The sequence below is a fragment of the Callorhinus ursinus genome, unplaced genomic scaffold (assembly GCF_003265705.2).
Source record: "Callorhinus ursinus isolate GAN/ISIS: 27379988/994484 unplaced genomic scaffold, GSC_fseal_2.0 scaffold5, whole genome shotgun sequence".
NCBI lineage: Eukaryota > Metazoa > Chordata > Mammalia > Carnivora > Otariidae > Callorhinus > Callorhinus ursinus.
This window is the reverse complement of record NW_027397067.1, coordinates 3924615-3941742: the sequence shown is the minus strand read 5'-3', so window position 1 is coordinate 3941742 and position 17128 is coordinate 3924615. Positions and strand designations below refer to the sequence as shown.

Here is a 17128-nt window from a genome sequence, read left to right as displayed (position 1 = left end):
GATGGGTGAACAAATGTACAGATCATAAGTAATTTAAAAATACTTTGTTTAGTGCCTGGGAAGCATTCTGTGTGTCTGTTGTTGTCCTTCAACGGACGTCTTATTACAATGAACATAGCATTGTTCTAGGTAGGCCTTTTCATGCCTGCAAGAGTGATACAATAGCCAGAGTATTTCTATTTTCCAGATAATACAATTAAAGAAACAGCACACACATTCATAATATCTCACAGCTAGTAAGTGGGAATCAAACCTAAGTACATCATTCTCCATGGTTCATATTTTTGCTTTTCTCCCAAGCTGCATCTTCGATTTGCTATAATTCTTTACTTAATTAAAAAAAATCACAAACCCATTTACTGAGCATGATCAGTTATAAATGAACTTTCATTGTAAATGCTTGACTCCTTTCTTAAAGTAAAGGAAAGATCCAGAGTCCCATTTAGTGTAAGACACTAAACCCAGGAAAGTAATTTACTGATTTTTCCCAAACCTAGTGTGTTTTGAGTCATTGTTTCTTCTTCATAATATGTTGCTATTTTAAGCCCCCCCCAAGTCAAAAGCTTTCCATAAACTTGCATTTGTTTAAGACCCATTGCTAGAATTGGCTTAAAGTTTGGGAATCTTAGTGATCTAGAGAACATTTTACATGTCTGTAATCCCTCAAAAAACAAGATTTAAAGCTCGATATAACTAAATGACTTGGGTTAGTATAGCATCAAGTTTGTATAGCATCAAGAATGTCTTAGGTGCAGACTATTCAAAGGTATAAGTCATTAATTACATACAAAAGGAAAATGAAGATAGGCAAATGATAATGAAAAACTGACATATTGAACAAAAAGAGACAAAATCTCAAAAACAAACTTTCTCAGTTTTCTTCATTCACTATTTGCAAGTCTCAATTTTTCATGCCCCACAGAAAAATTCCTCTTGAAAAAAAATGGAAACAACCTCTACATAAGAAGGTAATATAAGCATAATGTCATCTAACTTACGAGAAATAGACATAGGATATTTTACCACACAGGGGGCAAAAACACCAGAAAGAATAATCTATATGTATTACAACTTATTACATAGATCATGTTAATAATTACAACAACAAAAAAAATGCTTTGAAGCCATTTTCACTCTTCCTATAACACCAAACACCTGGTACTTGGGATTTAACTCATGTTTGCCCAGCAATAACTACAAATACATTCTTCTTTTCCTTTCAAATTACCTTGATGGGTCTTCTAGTTAAGCAGTAAATCAAACTTTCCACTCAGCCTTATTTCCATTTGGCATCATCCTTCAACTTTGGCAAGAAGCCAAAGTATACATATCACCTCTTGCCTTCCTTCCATCCACCCTCCCACATCCTGAAATTAATTGACAACAATTTTAGTGTTCTAGAAGTGGCTCTTTTTTCTTCTTTTTTTTGTGGGTGGGCTAGGAATCATATTTGGTGGAAAACCAAAAGAAACTCTTTTTAGAACTATTTTTCTTTACACATCTTTATATTTCTCATTTGTTCTTCATTCATGTAAAATTTATCCTAATTAAATATGTCTTTGGGCCTAATTTGCATTTTTACTTCCACTCTATACTAATTTTAAAATTTTGTCAGTTTGAACAGTGATGATAGAGGGATAAAAATAGCAATATCAAAAGATCACAGAATTAGATGAAAGCTTATGGCTTTCACTTATTTCCTTAGGTGGTATCATATTCATCAATATATTCATTACTAGTCATTGAATTAATTCTGTGTCTTTGAACTGTGCTTGAGTTTGGATCAGAGATTAGAGTTAATATCTCCACCAGACTTAATTGTAATACATTTTGATAAGTGCTATGCTGGGGTATGCTTACAATTATCTGCACTCAAAGAAGGGACATCTAAATTAGATGGGTGAAAGAAGGCTTTCTGGATGAAGATTAGCACTCAAGGCTGAAAGTAAATTGTGAGAATATTATGTCTAAAAGAGTGGAACATCCCTGAATCACCAAATGCCCCAGGAGATGATGCTAAATTGCAGGCAGAAACAAGAACATTAAGAGGCTTCTATATATGATAGCAAATATTGTCTTAAAGGCAGTAGGAAGCCACCAAAGTAATTTAACAAGAAAAACTGAAGACTTGTCTGAATTTACATTTTAGAAGTATCATTAATCTAGCAATGGTGTGGAAGATGGACCAGAGAGGGATGCAATTTTATGTCTTTATAATGCTTTGGCTTCTTGCCACAGTATCTGAAAGTACCCAGTTCCAGATCTGTCTTTTTCATTAAACTGTAGACTTCTTGAAAGGAGGGACTGTATTCATTTTTGTATTCCTCATGATCTGTGGTCATGGCATAGTTAATGCATAAAAAGAGTGTGTTCAACAAATAAATCAAAAGGACTGTTTTGATGGTAATGCAAAAACCCAAATGGGAAGGGATTACCCAAGTTAGTTAGCAAACACCTTGAAGATTTATTTAGGAGGAGTTGCTGAGGAAGAGACAGGAGTATAGAAGACAATTCAAACTTCTTTTGATGACTAAGATAGGAATGAAAAGGAATCAGACCAAAATGGACAACAAACTCAGTGTTGGACACACTGTGTTGAGATGTTTTTACCATGCAGCCTTAGAGATCAAGACGTGTATCTGAGCTTTAGTTAATAGAACAGAAATTCATTATCATCAGGCCAGCTGCCTAAATTAAAGGCTGGCTGGAATAGCCCAGTCAAGTTCAGAGTTATATATCAGACATATTTCATTTAAATTTATTCCCTTCAAATTGACTCTGCATATAGGGATCTATGTATATCTATTTCCATCTCATATATGGAATATTCAAAGAGGAGTATACCTACTTTCACTTTAAGAATTTATTTGGAATAACAGAACCAAAAAAATTTAAAACCCAGAAAAAGTATTTTAAAACTCAGATTTTGTGAGTTATTTTGTAATAACCTGAAGTCATCAGTCTATTAAGTTGATGTACACAAAATGCTTTTTTAATCATACCTACATAAAATTTTTCAAAAGAATAATCAAGATATATGTAAGAAAAGATTCACTAACATGTTTCCACATACTACTGAACATAGTATGGCTATTTGTTATTATTAACATACTAATTTTATTTTGAGAAACCTTACATGTCATGTGCATAATACGAATAGGCAACAAAATTTGGTTTTATTCGTATAAATTTCTCAGATCCTTAGGGTTTTGTTTTAGTTTTGTTTATTGTTGTTGCATTTTTTTCCTGGCAATGTGACAGAATTCAGTCATACTTTTAGATCATATTACCAATCCTCTATACAAATGAACTCTTTTCTAGTTATTTCTTTTTAACATATGCATACACAGTTAGTTACCAGCTCAATGGGTAGTAATAATTCTAGAGAGAAAAAAAGAAAGGAGTTTCCTGAGAGGGTATATCCAAGACAATGTGTCTGTGCAATGTAATAAGCCTTTACTGTTTCATCTCCTGGTTGTCTGCAAACTTTTCCACTGATAGAGATGAAGCATGTTATTAAAGAACTGCTAAATTAATATATAAATATTATAAATAAATACATAAGTATCTGTATATCTTTATTTTTGAGGCAGCACCATTCTTCACATTAACTAATTTGATTTCTAAAATTTAATTATGAACATTATTGGTATGAATCAATCATTTATTCTTTTTCTCCCTGAACATAATAAAAAAACCCAAATTTCAAAGAAATTTGTATTTCTAGAAATTGATAGTTTACTTTTTATAAAAATTGTATTAAGTTTTTTATCTTAATTCCTATAGTTTGCTTTTGACTCAATTGTAAAAGACATCACTTGGGAAACTAAACTACTTTTGACTACTGCTCCCCTCTCATTCTCCTGTTTCTGCCACAGATGACCTGTCAGTCATCTCATATATCAGAGTGTTCACACATGCCGCTCCATCTGCCTCCAAGTACCACCCATGGGCCCTTAACCTACCTTATATGCTTCCATGCTACGCTGAACTCCCTTTGCTGAGAACCATTAAACTTATGATAACTTGCTTAATGTCTGTCTTCTCCACTGGGCGCCATGAAAACAAAGACCTTCATGAAAGCACAGATTCACAAGAACTGGAATGTGGCAGACATATATGTTGATTGATTGATCCAAAATTCTAGAAAACACAGTGCCATTGTGACATTTTGAGAATGGCAGCACAGTAGCAAGGCATTGTTGGTGCTGTTGCCCTGCAGTGGGCAGAACTACCCAGCCGTGTGAGAGAAATATAAGTACCCATCTCTTATAAAGGCACACCTTGTTCCACTCACTGTGCAACATTCTCCATATACATTTTATTTAAATTTTACAATAATTCCATGAAAAAGATGTCATTTGCATATCTATTTTAGAGGTGAGGAAAGTAGGGTACAGCAGCTATGTGATTTGCAAAGGTCCTGCGGGTGTTAAGGATAAAAGGCAGCTATTTGATGAGTTCTGGGGAATTTCGTTTTTTTTTTAAGATTTTATTTATTTGACAGAGAGAGAGATAGCAAGAGCAGGAACACAAGCAGAGGGAGTGGGAGAAGGAGAAGCAGGTTTCCCGCGGAGCAGGGAGCCCAATGTGGGACTCGATCCCAGTACCCTGGGATCATGACCTGAGCCGAAGGCAGATGCTTAACGACTGAGCCACCCAGGTGCCCGAGTTCTGGGGAATTTGAAATAGAAAGGGGAAAACATGATGAATTCCTGAGATTAGATGAAAAGAAATGATCTGTGGTGGAGACAAAACCCACTGAAAGATGGGCTGGTCGGAAATAATACTTAAGGACTTCAGAATCTGTATTTGACAATATACTATGTTTTTATTTTTCAAAAAGCTATCTTATTTAATTTTAGAAAAATGCTGCAAGATAGACACACAGCTATTATTATTCCACTTATTATGTGATAGTTGCAGAAGTTAATACATTATATTAGCAAAAAATTTCATAAAAACCAAAACTGATGATTGAAGGAAGACAATCTAAGATACAGTGAGAAAAGTTTTAAGGCAGATATTTTTAATAATGAAAAAAATAATCCAGAAAAAATAAAACATATCAGAAGCCCCAGAAAGGAATTAAAATTTTAAATTTTAAAAGGGTGAGGAAGAGGGGAAAAAAGATACAAAATGGAAAAAGTAAGAAGTATATAAAGCATACTAGCCAAATAATTTTTACTCTTATCTGCTTTTGTTCTTTATATACTTTGAATTATAAATACAGGCAATAAAGTATGTGTTAGTTTCCTCATTACTTTATAATGTCTTTATATTCCAAGAAATGAATGAAAAAAATCCAGGATTTTATTATTTTGTTGCATCTGGCTAATATACTGGCATGAAAAGTTGGGTTAATACCTCTCTTTTGAACATTTACTTTAGGGCTATCTTTGAAATGCTTGAGGGTTAAAAAAAATTACCTAATGGATTGTTCCCTAAATGTCTGAGTTTGTTTTGCAATAAATGCAATGTTCTTCATTCTCCTAAAAGCAAAGAAAAAATAATTTATCTGAAGAAGAATGTAAAAATTCCATAATATAGAATTTGATGTTTTTGTCCATATTTGGGGGTGAGAAGCAAAATGATTGAAAAATATTGCTAAAAGGAAAAATGCTAAGGTTTATATGAATATGTGTTTTCACTATATAATAGTGTATGTATATTTAAGATTTCTACTTATGTAGGAGATATTTCAAGAAAACATTCATTTTTAATAATTTCAAGCTTTCCTTTTGGGGTTTTAATATCTACCTTTGATATGAAAAAGTTAAAATATTATAGAAAAAATAGCATAAATGAAAAAAATAAAGGTTTAATTCTATTTTGAGAGGTTTGACCTATGGAATTCATATTATAGTTATGTTATAATTATATAAGTGCTTTTTAGAAAAAGTCAAACATATAATGAAATATGTGTGCATACATGAAAACCATATATCTTTAGGAAAAACAGTAGCTCAAAACTCCTTAAAATTAGTGACCTTCAACTTATCCAATATAGAGCAAAGACTCTTGAAAATGAAAAGTATAAATAGAGGTCATTTCAACTTCCTTTCAAATTTTACCTAGAAACACTGTACAAATCAGTGTCTACTTAAAGGTGTAAATGGATTACACAGATTAAGATACTTCAGGAATCAATATATTAACAATGAATTTAATTCTGAAGCACAATTCTTTGGGAAGAGAAAGTCCTCTAATTTTATACAGAACATTTCAAAACCAAGAAAGAAGTTATTTCAGTTAGGGTGACATTGTAATTTATGGCACAAATATAAGTTCCTAAAATGTAGGTCATCATGCACATGCATGAGTTTTATAAATTTCCTCCAGATAATGTTTCCAAACTATAATCAATTAAAGTTAGTAATGAGTACAAGAAGGAAACATAAATCATTATAGTAGCTTCTAACATGACAGAGCTAACTCGTAAACATGTTATCTTTTTCACTTAATAATTTATTATCTGCATAGATCTGTTAACCAATCATGATTTCAAAAATATTTTTAATGTGCTGTGTGTTAGTACTGGCTCTTAGATATCCTGAAGTAGAGAAGCCTTTTAAGTATATTATACTAGAATTTCTCAAGTCCAACTATTAAAACATTTTTTTAAAAAAACTATCAGACAGTAACAATTTTGGGGAACCAATGGTTTCAGAGACTCTGCCAGGAAAACAGTAATATGAGTAATACTTATACTTCCCACGAGGTGTAAGAGTCAGGATTTATGGCATCTCATCCATTGCATTTGACATTTACATAGGATGAACAGTCTTTGGGCTCTAATTATAGCCAACAGAGACCTTGAAGTTGGCTTATCCCCTGGGCTGCAGCATAAGGAGTGTAGGAGAGGTCTAAGGTGTGGGATCTGATGCCTTCATCTTCATTTTAACCATTAGAATTCAGATGTTATTTGTTTGATACATATAAAAAGAACCTTCCCTCATTTTTTTTATTTTTATAAAATTTCATGTTTAAAACGAAAAGTTTGAAAGGTGTTCTTCTATATTACCAAGAAGAAACGTAAATTATTTCCATTCATGGCCCTTCATTCAGTCTTGCCTCCATCCAATCAATGCAATCTGTATACCTCCACTAGAATGACCTTTCCATAGTATAAATCAGATTTAGGTCAAACATGCACTGGACCATAATCCAGGAGACCAGTTTTTCACCCCCCAGCATTTTCTACATTTCCTTTCTTATAACTTAGCTTCCATGATATTGAACATCTCTTACTTCTGTTCATACACTGATCATTTTCACCCTCAATTCGAAACAGTGTCTCTGAGTGATAGATGCCCAGAGGAAGGCCAATTTTGAGAATGTAGAACCCAGGCTTTCCCCAGGTTTCTCCATCTCAGTTATCCATTGTTCTACTGAGTTTATGCTGCCAAACACATTTCTGATTATTTTCTTCCTATGTCTCATACCCTTCAAAGGTTCTTCTGTTCTTAGGATCAGATGCAATTCTTTACTAAGATCCCTTTCATAATATGGCTCTTGGCTACCCACAAACTTGATCTCTCATCTTGTCTGACCTCAAATTCAGTGTTCTCCTTACTTACAGATATTTGTCTGAATAATCTTATCCTTGATGTCTCAATTTCCAGGAAGACTTCCTTGAGTACCCAAGATTGATAGTCATATATATATATATATATATATATCTCCTTCCTGTATCTTTCAATAGAAAGCAAGTATTCATTAACTATTTATTTACAAACGTGACTGCTGCAGTCTCTGTTTATATAGGAAATCTATTAATAGATATAAGTAACGAATGCATATATGAATGATTAAAGGGATATAATGGCAACAAATCTATACTTTTAGCTATGGGAATTATATTAGTACTGCAACATCATACTGTGACATATTAGTGAGAAAACTTTTTCTAACACTGAAAAGGCTGCATTTTAATAAGGATGAAGATTACAAAGAACAAGCTGAACTGTTATATGGCAATAAACTTCTATGATGGAATCTCCCCAGCAACACTAAGGGAAACAGAAGAATGTATTACCTCCTGCTAGGTTGCCGATGTAAACTGAAGTATGGGAAATGCAGTGCTATTTAGTGTGTCTTGTACTGTCTAGAAAATTCAGGGAAATAGTTTTCCCTGAGGACTTTCATGCACAAGAGACAAGTAACGAGAACTAGCTTGACATTCCCAGACCTGCTTCCAAACCTGTAGCAGTCTAGTGTAAACTAAGGTCACAGAGACTCTATTCCCTACCACAAGTCTCTAATCTGGTCTTTTAACTTATTTTTTTCATTATTGTTTATTTTATTTTTAAAAATATCTTGTAAGAAATGATAAACATACTTGTTTGTTTGTTTTATATTAAGGCAGCAATTCTCCCCATTGCTGATGTACTAACAGTGCAGAACTTGCTTTAAATGAAGCTCAGTTAAGCACTCAGTACACCTCCTCCCCTTTCCTGGAATCTATATTTTACCATAAGACCTTTGGTTTGCTTTCACAGTCACTTCAAAGCTGGAGGGCCTGATCAAGATGCAAAGCAGACAGACAAAATGTGAACAGCTAAAGGGTATCAGTAGTATTGCTGCTATGGCCTTCCCAAACCCAAACACTTAAAGAATCTGCTGGACATATATTTTTAAGGATTTTTTCCACATGCATATCAAGTAGAGAAAATAACAATATTATTGAACTGTTTTAATAAAATTTTGGAACAAAACATGTTTTAATTTATATATTACAATTACCTTTTTTTTCTTCTTTTTTTTTTTGTATTTAAAAATAACTTTTGGGCTCATTCCATTGAGTAAAGCCAGCTCAGTGGTTTGCCCAGGACTCTTCTGATGCATGTCTGTTGTCCTGACATAATTATTAATAGTTTCCTATTACTGTGCAAGTGTCACAGTTTTAGTGATGAATACTCTGTTCATCATAAGCAGACAAGCTCTTTCCTTCCCTCCCACTTCTCAAATGGCCTTGAAGTTAAGAACTTCCAGTAACAACAGCAGAGCAAGATGGCAGAGGAGTAGGAGACCTGGATTTTGTCTGGTCTCAGGAATTCAGCTGAATAGGGATCAAACCATTCTGAATATCAACGAACTCAATAGGAGATTGAGGAAAAGAATACCAACAAGCCTCTGAACAGAAAAGCGACCACTTTCTGGAAGGTAGGACGTGCGGAGAAGTGAATCTGAGGTGATATTCGGAAGGATAGATGGCGGGGGAAGGGGCCTCCGTTGGCCGCTTCTGGCAAGTGATAGAGCCACAGAGCACAAAATCGGAACTTGTAGAAGTCGGCTCCGCTGAGGGACGTCACTCCAGTGGCTAAGCTGGGGGTGGAACCCTCGTGGGACAGTGTGGTCTCAGGACCCTCAGGGTCACAGAAAGACCGGGGGTGCCTGAGTGTAGCAGAGCTCCCAGGTATCAGGGCGGGGAAGCTGGCTGCAGAGACGGAGCTGAGGAGTGGGCTTTCAGCTCAGGGTTGCCATAAACCATGATCCGGGGCACATTCGGGCCACTGCTCCTCCAGCAGGGACCCAACAAGTGGCAGAGCCGGGGAGATTCCCCTTCCTCCCCCGGTAGGAGCTGCGCAGGAGCGCACCACAGGGATCTGTTGGGTTTGGAGACTCCACACGGGGTTGGGTGCCAGAGATAGAAATGCTTGGTCACAGGCCAGGTGAGCATGGAGTGCGGCCGGAGACCGGGGAGATGGGAGTGACTGACTGCTTTTCTCTGGAGGAGCACTGAGGAGCAGGGCCCTGAGTTCTCGACTCCTCCCGGCGGAGATTGGGAGGCTGCCATTTTCACTCTCGTCCTCCAAAGGTGTATGGAGAGCTTGCAGGGAACAAAAGCTCCCGAGAGCAAACCCGAGCAGATTGCTTAGGCTGGACCGAAAAGGGTGGGGAAATTCCGCCTCCAGCAAAGACATTTGGGAACCTCGGCAACAGGCCCCTCCCCAAGAAGATCAGCACGAACAGCCCGCCAAGACCAAGTTTACCCTTCAATGAGAACAGGAGAACTCCAGCGCTAGGGGAATATTGCATATAAAATTCAGGGCTTTTTTACCATGATTCATTAGTCTTTCAAAGTTAATTTTTCTAAACTGTTTTTTTTTTGAATTTTCTTTTTCCTTTTTTCAACCAATATCTTATCAATCCCTTTTAAAAAAAATAATTTTTCACTTTTAGAGTCATATTTTATCCCTTCATTTTTGGGATATATATAAAATTATATATAAATAATTAAAATTTTGAAATACAGTTTCTTCTAACATATCAAAATATACCCTAAATCTCTAGTGTATGTCTTTGTTCTAGTCTCCTGCCTGATGACATTCTCTCCCGTTTTTTTATCTTTCTTTTTTTTTAATCCTCTTCATTCTTTTTTCAAGCACCTTATCAATTCCTTTTATATTTTTTATAATTTTCCTCTTTATAGTCATATTCCATCCCTTCATTATATCAACCCTTATTTTGTACATATATAAGTCTATCTTTCTTTAAAATTTTAGGAGGCACTCTCTTCTAACGCACCAAAATAACCCAAAATCTAGTGTGTGGCTGATCTATGCACTAGCCTGAATAAATTTGATCATATTCTGTTTTTGTTTGTTTTGTTCTGTTTTTGTTTGTTTTTATCTTTTTCTTTTTCTTTTTTTCTCTTTCTTTTTTCTTTCTTTCCCTTTCTTTTCCCTTGGTTCAGGTCTTTTCTGATTTGTTTAGAGTATATTTTCTGGGGACATTGTTAACCTGTTAACATTTTGTTCTATCATTCATCTATTCTCCTCTGGACAAAATGACAAGATGAAAAAAATCACCTCAACAAAAAGAACAAGAGGTACTACCGTCTGCCAGGGACATACTCACTACAGACATTTGTGCGATGTCAGACCTAGAGTCCAGAATCATGATTTTAAAGATACTAGCTGGGCTTGAAAAAAGCATGGAAGTTATTAGAGAAGCCCTTCCTGAAGAAATAAAAGAACTAAAATCTAACCAAGTCAAAATCAAAAAAGCTATTAATGAGGTGCAATAAAAAATGGGGGCACTAACTGCTAAGATAAATGAGGCAGAAGAGAGAATTAGCGATATACAAGACCAAATGATGGAAAATAAAGAAGCTGAGAAAAAGAGAGATAAACAACTACAGGATCACGAGGGCAGAATTCGAGAGATAAGCGATACGATAAGACAGAACAACATTACAATAATTGGGATCCCAGAAGAGGAAGAAAGAGAGAGAGAGGCAGAAGGTATATTGGAGCAAGTTATAGCAGAGAACTTCCCTAATTTGGGGAAGGAAACAGGCATCAAAATCCAGGAGGCCCAGAGAAACCCTCTCAAAATCAATAAAAATAGGTCAACACCTCGACATCTAATAGTAAAACTTATGAGTCTCAGAGACAAAGAGAAAATCTTGAAAGTAGCTTGGGAGAAGAGATATGTAAACTATAATGGTAGAAACATTAGATTGACAACAGACCTGTCCACAGAGACCTGGCAGGCCAGAAAGGACTGGCATGATGTCTTCAGAACACTAAACGAGAAAAATATGCAGCCAGGAATACTATAACCAGCTAGGCTGTCACTGAAAATAGAAGGAGAGATAAAAAGCTTCCAGGACAAACAAGTACTAGGGAGAATTGCAAACACAAAACCAGCCCTACAAGAAATATTGAAAGGGGTCCTGTAAGCAAAAAGAGGGAATAGAAGCAGCATAGACCAGAAAGGAACAGAGACAATACACAGTAACAGTCACCTTACAGGCAATACAATGGCACTAAATTCATATCTTTCAATAGTTACCCTGAATGTAAATGGGCTAAATGCCCCAATCAAAAGACACAGGCTATCAGATTGGATTAAAAAACAAGACCCATCAATATACTGTCTGCAAGAGACTCACTTTAGACCCAAAGACACCCCCAGATTGAAAGTGAGGGGGTGGAAAACCATTTACCATGCTAATGGACCCCAAAAGAAAGCAGGGGTGGCAATCCTTATATCAGACAAATTAGATTTTAAACCAAAGACTGTAAAAAGAGATGAGGAAGGACACTATATCCTACTTAAAGGGTCTATCCAACAAGAAGATCTAACCATTGTAAATATCTATGCCCATAACATGGGAGCAGCCGATTATATAAGGCAATTAATAACAAAAGCAAAGAAACACATTGACAACAATACAATAATAGTGGGGGATCTTAACACCTCCCTGACTGAAATGGACAGATCATCTAAGCAAAAGATCAACAAGGAAATAAAGACTTTAAATGACACACTGGGCCAAATGGACTTCACAAACATATTCAGAACATTCCATCCCAAAGCAACAGAATACACATTCTTGTCTAGTGCCCGTGGAACATTCTCCAGAATAGATCACATCCTAGGTCACAAATCAGGTCTCAACCGAATCAAAAGATTGGGATTATTCCCTGCATATTTTCAGACCACAATGCTTTGAAACCAGAACTCAATCACAAGAGGTAAGTCAGAAAGAACTCAAATACATGGAGGCTAAATAGTATCCTACTAAGGAATGAATGGGTCAACCAGGAAATTAAAGAAGAATTAAAAAAAATCATGGAAATAAATGAAAATGAAAACACAACTGTTCCAAATCTTTGGGATACAGCAAAGGCAGTCCTAAGAGGAAAGTATATAGCAATACAAGCCTTTCTCAAGAAAAAAGAAAGGTCTCAAATACACAACCTTACTCTAAACCTAAAAGAGCTAGAGAACAAAAAGCAAACAAAGCATAATCCCAGCAGGAGAAGAGAAATAATAAAGATCAGACCTGAAATCAATGAAATAGAAACCAAAAGAGCAGTAGAACAGATCAATGAACCTGGAGCTGGTTCTTTGAAAGAATTCACAAGATTCATAAACCCCTGGCCAGACTTATCAAAAAGAAAAGAGAAATGACACAAATCAACAAAATCATGAATGGAAGAGGAGACATCACAACCAACACCAAAGAAATACAAACAATTATAAGAACATATTATGAGCAACTCTATGCCAGCAAATTAGATAACCTGGAAGAAATGGATGCATTCCTAGAGATGTATCAACTACCAAAATTGAACCAGGAAGAAAGAGAAAGCCTGAACAGACCTATAACCACTAAGGAAATTGAAGTAGTCATTAAATCTCCCAACAAACAAAAGCCCAGTGCCAGATGGCTTCCCAGGGGAATTCTACCAAACATTTAAAGAAGAATTAATACCTATTCTCCTGAAACTGTTCCAAAAAATAGAAATGTAAGGAAAACTTCCAAACTCATTTTATGAGGCCAGCATTACCTTGATCCCAAAACCAGACAAAGACCCCATCAAAAGGGAAAATTACAGACCAATACTCTTGATGAACATGGATGCAAAAATTCTCAACAAAATACTAGCCAATGGGATCCAACAGTACATTAAAAGGATTATTCACCATGACCAAGTGGGATTTATCCCTGGGCTGCAAGGTTGGTTCAACATCCACAAATCAATCAACGTGATACAATACATTAACAAAAGAAAGAACAAGAATCCTATGATCCTCTCAATAGATGCAGAAAAAGCATTTGACAAAGTACAGCATCCTTTCTTGATCAAAACTCTTCAGAGTATAAGGATAGAGGGTGCATACCTCAATATCATAAATGCCATCTATGAAAAACATACAGAGAATATCATTCTCAATGGGGGAAAGCTCTTAGCTTTCCCCCTAAGGTCAGGACACCGGCAGGGATGTCCACTATCACCACTGCTATTCAACATAGTATTAGAAGGCCTAACCACAGCAATCAGACTACAAAAATAAATCAAAGGCATCCAAATCGGCAAGGAGGAAGTCAAACTCTCACTCTTTGCAGATAATATGATACTTTATGTGGAAAATCCAAAGGACTCCACCCCAAAACTGCTAGAACTCATACAGGAATCCAGTAAAGTGGCAGGATATAAAATCAATGCAGAGAAATCAGTGGCATTACTATACACCAACAACAAGACAGAAGAGAGACAAATTAAGGAGTCAATCCCATTTACAATTGCACCCAAAACCATTAGATACCTAGGAATAAATCTAACCAAAGAGGCAAAGGATCTGTACTCAGAAAACTATAAAATACTCATGAAAGAAATTGACGAAGTCACAAAGGAATGGAAAAATGTTCCATGCTAATGCAATGGAAGAGCAAACATTGTGAAGATGTCAATGCTACCTAGAGCAATCTACACATTCAATGCAATCCCCATCAAAATACCATCCACTTTTTTCAAAGAAATGGAACAAATAATCCTAAAATTTGTATGGAACCAGAAGAGACCCCGAATAGCCAGAGGAATGTTGAAAAAGAAAAGCAAAGCTGGCGGTATCACAATTCCGGACTTCCAGCTCTATTACAAAGCTGTCATTATCAAGACAGTATGGTACTGGCATAAAAACAGACACATAGATCAATGGAACAGAATCGAGAGCCCAGAAATGGACCCTCAACTCTATGGTCAACTAATCTTCAACAAAGCAGGAAAGAATGTCCAATGGAAAAAAGACAGTCTCTTCAACAAATGGTGTTGGGAAAATTGGACAGCCACATGCAGAAGAATGAAACTGGACCATTTCCTTACACTACATACAAAAATAGACTCCAAATGGTTGAAAGACCTAAATGTGAGACAGGAGTCCATCAAAATCCTAAAGGAGAACACAAGCAGCAACCTCTTCGACCTCAGCGGCAGCAACTTCTTCCTAGAAACATCGCCAAAGGCAAGGGAAGCAAGGGCAAAAAGGAACTATTGGGATTTCATCAGATAAAAAGCTTTTGCATATCAAAAGAAACAGTCAACAAAACCAAAAGACAACCGACAGAATGGGAGATGATATTTGCAAATGACATATTAGATAAAGGGCTAGTATCCAAAATATATAAAGAACTTATCAAACTCAACACCCAAGGAACAAATAATCCAATCAAGAAATGGGCAAAAGACATGAACAGACATTTTTCCAAAGAAGACATCCAAATGGACAACAGACACATGAAAAAGTGCTCAACATTGCTCGGCATCAGGGAAAAATAAATCAAAACCTCAGTCTGATACCAACTCACACTATTCAGATTGGCTAAAATTAACAAGTCAGGAAATGACAGATGTTGGCGGGGATGCGGAGAAAGGGGAACCCTCCTACACTGTTGGTGGGAAAGCAAGCTGGTTCAACCACTCTGGAAAACAGTATGGAGTTTCCTTAAAAAGTTGAAAATAGAGCTACCATAAGATCCAGCAATTGTACTACTGGGTATTTACCACAAAGATAGAAATGTAGGGATCCGAAGGGGTACCTGTCCCCCAATGTTTATAGCAGCAATGTCCACAGTAGCCAAACTGTGGAAAGAGCCAAGATTTCCATCGACAGATAAATGGATAAAGAAGAGGTGGTATATAAACACAATGAAATATTATGCAGCCATCAAAAGGAATGAGATCTTGCCATTTGCAACGATACGGATGGAACTGGAGGGTGTTATGCTGAGTGAAATAAGTCGATCAGAGAAAGACATGTGTCATATTACCTCACTGATATGAGGAATTCTCAATCTCAGGAAACAAACTGAGGGTTGTTGGATTGGGGGTGGGGTGTGAGGGAAGGGGTGGCTGGGTGATAGACATTGGGGAGGTTATGTGCTATGGTGAGCGCTGTGAATTGCGCAAGACGTTTGAATCACAGATCTGTACCTCTGAAACAATAATGCAATATATGTTAAGAAAAAAAAAAGGAAGACGATAGCAGGAGGGGAAGAATGAAGGGGAGTAAATCGGAGGGGGAGATGAACTGTGAGAGATGATGGACTCTGAAAGCCAAACTGAGGGTTCTAGAGGGGAGGGTGTTGGGGGGATGGGTTAGCCTTGTGGTGGGTATTAAACAGGGCACGTTCTGCGTGGAGCACTGGGTGTTATGTACAAACAATGAATCACGGAACACTACATCAGAAACTAATGATGTAATATATGGTGATTAACATAACAATAAAAAATTTAAAAAAACTAATGATGTAATGTATGGCGATTAACATAGCAATAAAAAAATTTAAAGAAAAAAAAATCTTCCGGTAACAGAAAATGGGAAGATGGTGATTACCACTCACCATGGCCATTGGCTTTTTCTGCGTCAAGCTGGTATTGACTAAAATCTCATTCTTGCTAAATGATATGCCCTAGATGGCATCATAAGCATTTGCTTAGGGTCTCCTGAGTACTCATTCCTTCCTAGCACACTCAGGCAAGAATACCTCAACATGTCATACAGATTGTCCACATCTGTATTTTCTCCTTTACCACACAAAGAGATGAAACAGAATCCTGACATTGATTTAGATTATACTATCCTTAAAAGAAATCTTAAGTTGAGGCATTCAGAAATGTGTTCAGATGAATTTTATTTCTTTCTTCTCATTTACGAGGTATGATTCTTAGCTTTTCATGTGATAGTTTGGTGACAATCATAGCTATAACACTTTGCTTATAAAATCACACTTTAACTTTTTTTCTAACCACTTTATTTTTAAAGTTATTTATTACATTAATTTAATAATTATGATATTAAATAACAATTAAATTGGTAAATGTGTTAATTTAATACTCAGGAGCCTATCCCGAGTTGAATGGATATTTTATTCAAAAGAAAGTCTTTGGTCGTAGGAAAAGCTATGGCAGTCTCATTGGAGTGTCAGCAAAAGAGCCACAGCACTGGAAATTCCATATTTAGATAAATATTCTTTTGGCATTATGCAAAGGGAATGCACTGGACAGTCAAATCAATCTGACCAGCATGTGTGCTATTTAATTTCACTATGTCAAAAAAAAATTGGCCATCCTTAAATAATGTGAGCTTTTGTGTGACAATCTCAATTACGGGGTCATGAAAAATCCTAAGATCTCAGACACCAACCCACATTGTACTTGGCTGGGAGCTGCAGGACTGTACCATGGACTCCCATCTTTCCCACCATCCCAAACCTCTCACTTTCTGCACACTGCCTTTCTTACACATTTATATCACTATCTTGTTTTATCTGTATTTGTTTTTGGAAAATTCTGTACAATGCTTAAGTTTTAGGTAAGATATAAGTTTC

At 36.2% G+C, this 17128-nt stretch overlaps 1 protein-coding gene across 2 annotated transcripts in view; it reads right to left on the bottom strand.

Annotated features, from left to right (window-relative positions):
- The window catches only part of SNTG1 (syntrophin gamma 1), a 957083-nt gene that overhangs the window by 43193 nt on the left and 896762 nt on the right, over positions 1-17128 (bottom strand). The gene's annotated exons all lie outside the window — the stretch shown is intronic.